We start from the raw sequence: 9376 nt of genomic DNA on the forward strand, positions 1-9376 counted from the left end.
AATAATCCATCCAAACCTATTTCAGGTGTGATTAGCCCAGACTTGCTTTATTGTTTTCTAAAGCTACAAGTTAATTATGGCGGAAATGAGTTCAGAAAAAGTTTGGAATTGTGAAATAATATATGTGCACTGAGCTAAGAAATGAAGATTAATATTTTGTCCAGACAGAGGGAACAAAATGACATCATCTAGTGAGAAACAAACCGAGCCAACAAGCTGTAACTTGCAAATGAAAAACTCAGTAGGTGTCACACAGCCAGGAAACCTTCAAGTCACAGTACAAATATAAACCACTGACGGTCATTCTACAGCCAGTGTAAATTACAAAAATAGCTATTTGAAGAAAAACCCATTAAATGACAATGGATTAATATAACATCTAATATAACTTGTTTTTTTTTTTGCAATTAATAACACACTCTCACATAGAGCAGTTTTAAGTATATTAAAAATATAAAATATAAAGTGGGTTTTTTCGTTTCGAAGCTAGCAATTCTTTCTGCAGGACCGAATAACTGAAATATGAAATAATATATGAATATGTATAAATATGAAAGTGAAATATTGATTTTTGAAAATGAGCAATTCTTAATTCAGGTAAAAATGTATTTATTGTTACTAAATTGATTCCTGTAAACCTTCTGCAACAACAATTTAAAATTGTTAGAAATGTTCAGGAAAAAGACATTTCAACCCAATCCAGTCAAAAATAAGCGATTGGTGAGACTTAGAATACAAAGATTCACTAAAAATATGATATTTAGCTCAGAAGGCAAAACTTTAGGCGACAGGATTTTACTTTTAATATGAATATTTTTTAGAAAATCCATTATGTGATCAGGGGAATGTTCTGTACTCTGGGTGATCTGGCATGAAATGACCCCTTTTAAAAACATGAATGTGGAAAAAAAACAACCCACAATAACTGAATATAGCTGCTCTGTGTCATCTGTACACAGACTTCCTCTTTTATGTCCAGTAAACTGAAATCCTCAAGGTGTTGTTAAATATGAATTTCCCCGTTGTGGGATAAATAAAGACAATCTTAATCTTAATCTTAATCTTTCATTGGAGTTGCAGATTCTATCATGTGAAAATCGTTAAGTACTTTTTCCTCTCCTCTCTGTGTCTCACTCCTTTCGCCTGCGGTCACATTTCTTCATCAGGCTCTCAGATGTGACGGTGTGCTGCGACAGGATTTGGCGTTGTTGTGTGTTTTTGTTCCGTTGTGCCGCGGCTGCCACTTCCTGTTAGAGGGGTAAAGTGGACGAGACACGACAAGGCGGGGGAGAGAGGGAGGAGGTGAGGCGACACACACACGAACACACATGCAGAATGCATACGTGTGTGTTTTTCTGCACTCATAAGGACCCCGGTGTTCATTGTACAACCATGTCACCTCACCACACTGGTGTACGGGCATGTTTACTCAGAAAGTCATAAAAATTGATTCACACAGAGAAACACACTCTCCCACACAGGATAGAGACGTAATGATAGATGGACACTATAACCAGGACACAAATGTATGCAGACACACACACACACACACACACACACACACACACACACACACACACACACACATCTGGCCTAAAGCCAGAGTGACCATATCCTCCCCCTCCGAGGACTGACAGGACATTAACATCTCAACACCTCTGGCAGATGGCAGGAGGACATTTTGTTCGTGAGAGAGGGGGCAAACTATTTTAGGATGTTTCTATTTTTCCTCTTTTGGTCCCTTAAACCCTTTTTTTCATCCAAGAAAGATATGAACAGTATCGGCATGACCTGGAAGATAAGACAAGACACATTAGCAGAGTCAATTAAATCTTTCTCTGCCGTTAAGAATTCGTATGTAGCATTAACGTAGCACACGTTCTTCTCTTTTCAGCTGTGCATCCTCACGTTTCCCCGTGGAGACAGTGTTAGCATCGTGGCTACCACTACCAGTCTGGCTACTGTCCAAAGCAAAAAACAACCTTAAGAATCCTAATTTGATCTAGAAACCCTGGTCTCAGAGCTGTGAACAGTCAGACTTACACAGCCGGGTTATATTATTAATAAGTCGGCAGGTTTTGTAGAAAGAATGTCGGTTTTGAAGCGTCTCAAGTCCCGGTGGTGAGAGGAAACATATCAACGGGGGAACAGACTTTGACACAACACCAGAGTGCTCTCGAGTGAATGTCTGCCTCTTCACTCTTGTTTTACCTCGGCTTCTATCACTCTCCATCTTCACCTTCTTTGCCTCCTCCATCAGTGGGCTTCATTTTCTTTTGCAGTGTAGAGTTTCACAGTTGTTCACGTTGTTCAGCCGTTACCTGGGGATGACAGATGACTTTCTGCTGTAATTCTACCTTAATTTTTCTTGGGAAAATCCAGCCGGTTGTCAGACTGACTGGCACTGCGAAAGACTTTTAGTAAATCAGTCTGTACATAGATGGTGTCATTTTTCAGTATCAGTATTTACTGCAGGATGAGTTGTGTATCGCCAGTTTAAGTACAGAGCCTTTCAGAGCTGCTAGCAAGGCTGTAGACTCTTAGTCTGTTTAACTTTGTGAAACATTTGATTAGTTATCTATTTTCGACCAAACTTTTACTGCATGTAATCATTGTAACTTTGTTTGAATCGACATCCGAAACTAGTCTTGAGGGTCTGCATCATTTTTTAGATTAAATGAATCAGGACACTGAAGCAGTAAATAAGTGATATAAATAATGAGATTAAGTGCATATATGAATTTGAATGTGATTGTACGTGTAAAAGAATAAAACCCGGAGCATCTAGTGTATCTAGACATCTGTATCTCAATCACACAGAGTGACTGTTTGTCCCACTGTCCCCCAGTGAATCATTTCACTGTCCAGATGACAGAATGAAATTAGTGGTGTGCATGCATGTGAGTTTGTCCGCAGGCAAAATCAAATTACCAGCCTCCCGTGGAGAGGGCTGTTTGTTTCATAAAACTCCTGCAGTCCTGGAGTTAAAATTATAATGCTAATTGCCTGGGCTCTTCTGTCAATACTAATGCCATCTGGAGAGGGCTGAAGGACGGTAATAAAGTTGGGACGACATAAATTACAACTTGTTGCCAGAGGCGCAAAACGTGGATCAAAAAATGGATCCCAGAGAGTTTCGGAAAAAACACAATGTTCCTTTGCGATCGAACTAACGATGATGAGGAAACTTGTTAAACGATGTTGGCTTAAAAGTTTTAAGCTTCAGGACAATGAATTTACAAAACTTCTCAACTCCATGTATTTCAGTGACTTGTTTGCAGTGCAGGGGAACACTGCAACAGGATCTAACAGTTCATCTTTTCATGGGATTATTAAAGGGAAAAGAATCTATACAGATCTGAACTAGCAATGTCTTTTTTCAGCTAGCTTCTGTAACTCAAAGAGATCTTTCATTCAGAGCTGCGATCATCAACAGCTTCTGAAAAATAAAGTGTATGCGAGCCAAATCTTTTTTTCCACAGAACCATCTGGAAAGGCCCTGGTGGAAACTGCCTGGAAAAAGGGCAGGCACTTTCAAAACATTGACCGACCATCTGTGCATCACCGTCTGACTTCAACCAATCAGATCAACGGGAGGAGATCGTTACCACTGGAGGAGCCTGCTGGTAAATTGTGACTGAAACCAGGTGACAAAAGAGTGAAAACATCTTATCTATCTACAAAAGCTTTCAGTGTCGTTCTGTGCTCGTCTTTAAATGAAATAAACTTCAGTTCTGATATAATTGATGCTATAGCATCTACGCTAACCCCTTAAGAGGCCGCCATTGTTGTTTTCAAACGAATACTCGCTTCTCTGGCCGTCGCCATATATATATTCATACTGTAGTGGTATGAGGCATCACTGCACCCTTAGCTTTGCTGCACCATCGCCCCTCTGGCTTATTAGCCAATAGTGTCTCATACAGAGGGGATAAAAGTAGGCCGTGTCCTCCCTCCTGACCTCTCGCTTCCTGCCTCTTCGGCCCGCCCACTTCCGGGTCGTTGGACTCGCCGATAGCAGCTGAGCACAGGTAGGCGCACGTTGCTATGCTGTTTTGTGTACATTAGTCTGCGTTTTATGTAAATTACAACGGTGATCCTTTTAATAGATCTGGCGTCTCCACCGCGGTTGTGGCGATTATCTGCGGTTGTTCGCCGCTGTCAACTAGAGCATTGTCGGCTGGTTGTGGGCTGCATGGTGGCTGTCTTCCCCTGCTGGGCATGTTTTCTTCGCACCTCTCCCTCCTTGGATGGGACGCCAATACACCCGGACAGATAACCGGAGTTATGGATGCTAACGCTAATTAAGCTAAGTAAGCGCAGCTGCGCAATCACTGCTACTGGGCCACTGCTACGCTGCTGCTGCTGCTTCGCCACTGAACTGTCACTGTACTGTTGCTGCTGCTGCTTTGCTGCCATTGTTTTGCTGCCGCTGCTTGGCTGTCGCTGCTCCGACGGCTTAGTTTGGTCGGCCGCCTTCGGTCAGCCTGCTTCCTGCTACTGGCTCCACATACTGCTGCTACCTGTGGTGCTGGTGTGTGTGTGTGTGTGTGTGTTTGTGTGTTTTAGTGTTTTAAAGGCAGTCTGCTGAGGTTTGGTGATTATTTGTTTATCTTCTGTTTAATGGTTGAATTCCTTTTGGTAATTTCTTAGTAGTTTGGGTGGTTTTCTTTGGGGTAATTAATTTATTTAATTAAGTTTATCTTTGGGAGTTTCTTGTATTTTCGTTTGGGGAGGGAATTTCCCAAGAAATGTTTGAACTCCCCTGTTATTTGTGTTAAGATTGATTTAATTATTATAAGTTGATCTCTGGCCAGAGACTCTTGATTTCTGTTGTGTGATTGATTTACAATTAATTCAATTCAACACTTCATTGTTCTATTTATCATTTATATTTTGTTGGCACATGTTATGCAATAGTTTGGTTTTTCATAATTGTGGGCCCTCCTAATTGTGTTTTTCCTCTTCCCCTAGTGCTGAAGGCCGGTGTTGGTGGTGGTGGTTCCCCTGGGTGGTGGTGATCCCTTGTGTGCTGTGTGCTGTGATCCCTGTTCAAGATTTTCTTTGTTGCACGTCACATTTTTGCTGTATGAGTGGGGTGCTCTCCTTTTTCTTTTGGATGTCACTCCCCTGATAAACCCCTCTTCCAGCCGGTAAGCCTCAGCCTGTACCCCCCTTTAAGTTGGGCTCTTTTCTTTCTTTTCTTTTCTTTTACAGTGCCAAACCATGTCTATTTAATAAATAATAAAATTTTGTATCAAATAATTGAACCACGTCTCCTGCTCTCCCTGAATGAACCAATCTGTGTCCTTTTATAATAGAGTAGTTTACCTTTAGTACGGGTCCTTGGGCCCTAACCCAAGGTGGCGTTGTCGGTATTAAGTACATTACGTAGTAAACACCCTCGTGTTGCCACAATACCTACAGCCATAATCATGAGACTCATCTCTACGGATGCAGTCGCTTCCAAAGCATCTTGGAAAAGGGAAAAACACCGTGGTGCACCTTTGGGGCAACTGGACGACCAAATGCTGCCAATGTGTTTTCGAGTCCTGCATCTCGGTGTGATCGGACTCTTTGTCTCAAAGTTAATACAGACATGTCTGAACTAGCTGCAGTCCTTTGACTTGCCCCCAGCCTCTTTTGTCAGGTTTGAGGCTCTAGGGCTTATACTTTTGCTGCCATTATACTCTCAGCCTCCCAGCTTAAGGATTTTGTTCTTGTACGAGCGGATTGACAATAAACATCTTGAATCTTGAAAGAAAGCTAACTTTCAGTGAAAAATAATATTCCTGTCTTGACAGAGTTAATAAACTGCATGGCATGCTGTTCAGCTTTAGTTAACTGCTATGAGTTTTGAAGTTTTGCCTTTTCTTCAGCTCTCTGTCCACTCTTTTCTTACCTGCTCTCCCCCTCCGATGACGTCCAAGCGTCTTTGTGTGTCTGTGAATGGAGCCTGATGAGCGCTGATGAAGTTGTGGAGCAGCAACACAGGGAGATGATGTGAGGGCGGGTTACATACATTCACACATAATACATGAGCTGCTCAGAGCAACCACAGGCTTCACGGCCGCAGCTCCATTAGAGCTTAAACGGCTCGTTCAAGGACACTCACTTTGATGGCAACCGTTAAAGGAGAGACGGAGCGTCTCATCCTGTTTCCATAATCAGATTCAGCTTTTTTGGAACAGAAAGAGCTGGAAAGCTGCAATACCACACGCATACACACACACACACACACACACACACACACACACACTCTCACAGAGAGAGAGAGAGAGAGAGAGAGAGAGAGAGAGAACTTAAAAATTGAAAAAACTGAGTACTCTTTAATGTCCTGCATTCGGATGGTGTAGCTGCAGGGGGAGACATTATACAGCAAAACAGAGGCAGGACACACACACGCACACACACACACACACACACACACACACACACACCAACTCTTGTTCTCATTTGCCCTCCTCTCCTTTAGATCTGCTACATTTTATGTTATGAATTCTCCCCTAACATTAAAGGAACTTTAACTGTGATTCAGCCGTTGAGGTTACTAATGTCTGTAAGTGAACAATTGTCTGCACAACAAACAAAAAAATACAGAATACAAATATGGTCAAAGTCAAAGTAGCATTAACTTCGCTAGTGAGCGCTGCAGGAGACAGTCGTGGGCAGAGCCTGGGGCTTCTGGAGGAATAAACAGTGTGTTTTTAAAATTCTGAGATTAAAAAGTGGATTTATCTTCACAATCTCTTCTCAACGTTGAGCTGCAGAGCTGCCAAAATCCACTATAATGTGCTGTAAGTCTTTCTTGTTTGACTGCTGAATGGACATAAATGTACTTTGCTTTATGAACGTACAGCGAAGAGATTTGAAAAAAGAAAGAAAACCACAGAATAACTGAAAGAAATTGAGTTTCTGGTGAGTACTTTCCTGCTTGGAGGCTGAACTGAACACAGCTCTCAGATAGTCTAGCTGTTAACCATGCGTTCGTCAAGTAAAAATAAGAGGTTAGTAGTGCTAGTTTAAACTTGGAAGGCTAACTAGCTTAAGCAGCCTCCAAAGCTAAAGTAAGAACTGTGGTGTAATTTGTAATTCCGCTCAACTCAAAAATATTTCAGTGAATAAACAAGCTGTCAAACAGGATAAATGGTTTTGTCCTTTAAACTCAGTTTGTTTATTCAACAAAGAGAGTTTGATTATTTAGTTTGTTTCAGTCGATGAATATATTTCTCTTCTCATTGAATTTTCCCCCCCAAAACTACAGGGCACATTTTTAAAAAAACATAAAAATGAATTTAAAAAAATTGAAGATGAAGTAGTTAAAGCTGTAGTAAAATTATCCAGGAGATTCTAGTTTCTACACAGGGATAGTTATTGATTCATGAAATTCAAAATAAACTTTATCAAATGTAAATTCTCCTTCCCATGTTGCACCTCCTGTGTTTCTGTACCCTTCAGTCCACTGAGATTTTCTTTTTCTTTTTTTTTTTTCAAAAGCTCCAATCTGCTGCAGTTTTGTGGAAATGAAAAGAAGTGTTCTGCAGTAACAGAAGCCATTCGGTGCCTCACAGGACCGTGATGGCAAACGTTTTTATCAAGCCTGACCTCAGTGGACAGTGAACCTCTAACCCAGCAGTGTTAATGCCTTGCTCTCCGCTCTGTCTTCAGCTGCACAGGAGCATATGAGCAGTGATTCAGCAGATGCTCTGGGAGGCTTCAGATCGCCCTGATACACAGACCCCCATCCCACCGTCTCAGGAGTTTCCTGTATTCCCTGACAGGTGTGTGAAGTTGGATCCTGTTTGCTGTTGAAATCGGAGGCAGCTGTGCTTCACCTTCTTTTACGAAACAGAGGGAAAAAACTGATTAATGTACAGATCATAGTTTATATTTTCTACTACTGTGTTTTCATCTTATTGTGAAGTGAATTTAAATGAGCAGTTAACTCGTTATTTACACCCTCGCATGGACACATGGTCGAGCTTAGCAACTACAATGAAGATTTCAGCTTCTGGAGACTTGGACTACATCAGATGAGCTGTATGGAGCCATTTTGTTTTTTATTGGTGGTATTTTAAGTCCCCAGCTGCTTCAGTTGTTTGGGAGAGCGCTGTTTTGCTGTGGAACTCCAGAAATGTTTTGAGGACAAATTTCACCTGACTTCCCATCAGCACGGAGGGAGGCGATAATGACGAGGTGTCATTCTACTTCCTCTCCTCCTCCTCCTTCTTCTTCTTCCCCTTCCTCTTCTTCTTCTTCTTGAGCAGAAACAGCTGATCAGTTAAATGTTCGATATGTCAAAACTGATTCAGAAAGTGTGTTTCCTTCTCCTGTTCAGCCATTAACTCCTTTTTCAAAAAAGGCAAAAACCAACTCAAGTAAGGATGAAAAGTTTTTTGCAAAATATGTCAAAAACAAGAGATGCTGGAAACAGCTGGAGAAAGCTGTAGCCGCAAAAATAGACTTAAGTTGTTTAAGTTAGTTTAGTTACAAAGTTAGGAAACTGATCGGAAGTAGCCACTGCTGACATCGGCATGCTGCGTATTGAAGCCTGTACTCCATTAACACTTCTGCACATCACTGTCTGCTCATATTTGTATGAGACATGAGCCACAAAAAAGAACAGATACAAAAAAGGAACTAGAGAAAATCAGAAGTGAACACGAAAAACCTAACATGCAAAAGAAAGAATATTAAAGACACGGAGAACGTCTGGAGACTGACACTTCTGATCTCCAAACACAGAATCTGTCAGTCACACATCTCCATCATCCGGATTAGCGCAGAACCCTGGCAGAGCTGATCTCTGAGTGTGTGTGGTTTTATTTCACTCACACTGACACACAGTTCAGTCATATCAAGCAAAGATAACACAATGTTCATCTGTCAGAAAGTGTCCGCTCAGCAGTGCGACTGATGCCTGATATTGATGAACAACGTCTCAAAGCCAAAACAGATTAAGCTGAACTGTTCCGTCTCTTTCAATCTATCAGGTCATGTGACCGCTGACCTCAATGAACCAGAGCTGCAGATCAATGACTCTGCGTCACATCATGTCTTCTGTTAAAAGTTGTACTTGAACACAAAGCAAAGGCCCGACATGCACAGACGTTCATAGCCAGTGATGCGTAGCAGTGTGATGACTTTTGTCAATAACAGGGGACAAATCAAGCCTTAATTTTCCCTTGAGTGAAAGCGTGGCTCTTGAACATGACATTATTTGAGTGCTGCAACATCGTGCAAACAACATTTACTTCATAATGTCAAGCGGAAGCAAGAAACGTTGTCCATTGCCAGTTTAACATGCTTAATCAGCCAACCTGCTGTTGGCCAGAGTCGACTCGGACCAATCGTGCCAGACACACCGCTGAGGCTG

General features: G+C 41.6%; 1 long non-coding RNA gene across 2 annotated transcripts; it reads left to right on the forward strand.

Moving 5' to 3' along the window:
• Nucleotides 1–3961: 3961 nt before the first annotated feature.
• LOC311257266 lies at nt 3962–5270 on the forward strand. 2 transcript variants are annotated; one of them, XR_014622602.1, is made up of 3 exons: nt 3978–4031; nt 4110–4313; nt 4975–5270. It is a non-coding gene; the product is annotated as an uncharacterized lncRNA (long non-coding RNA). The 2 variants fall into 2 exon arrangements; XR_014622601.1 differs by having other exon boundaries at nt 3962–4313.
• The last annotated feature ends 4106 nt before the right edge of the window (nt 5271–9376 follow it).

This window comes from Pagrus pagrus (assembly GCF_965226575.1).
Source record: "Pagrus pagrus genome assembly, chromosome: 5".
Lineage (NCBI taxonomy): Eukaryota > Metazoa > Chordata > Actinopteri > Spariformes > Sparidae > Pagrus > Pagrus pagrus.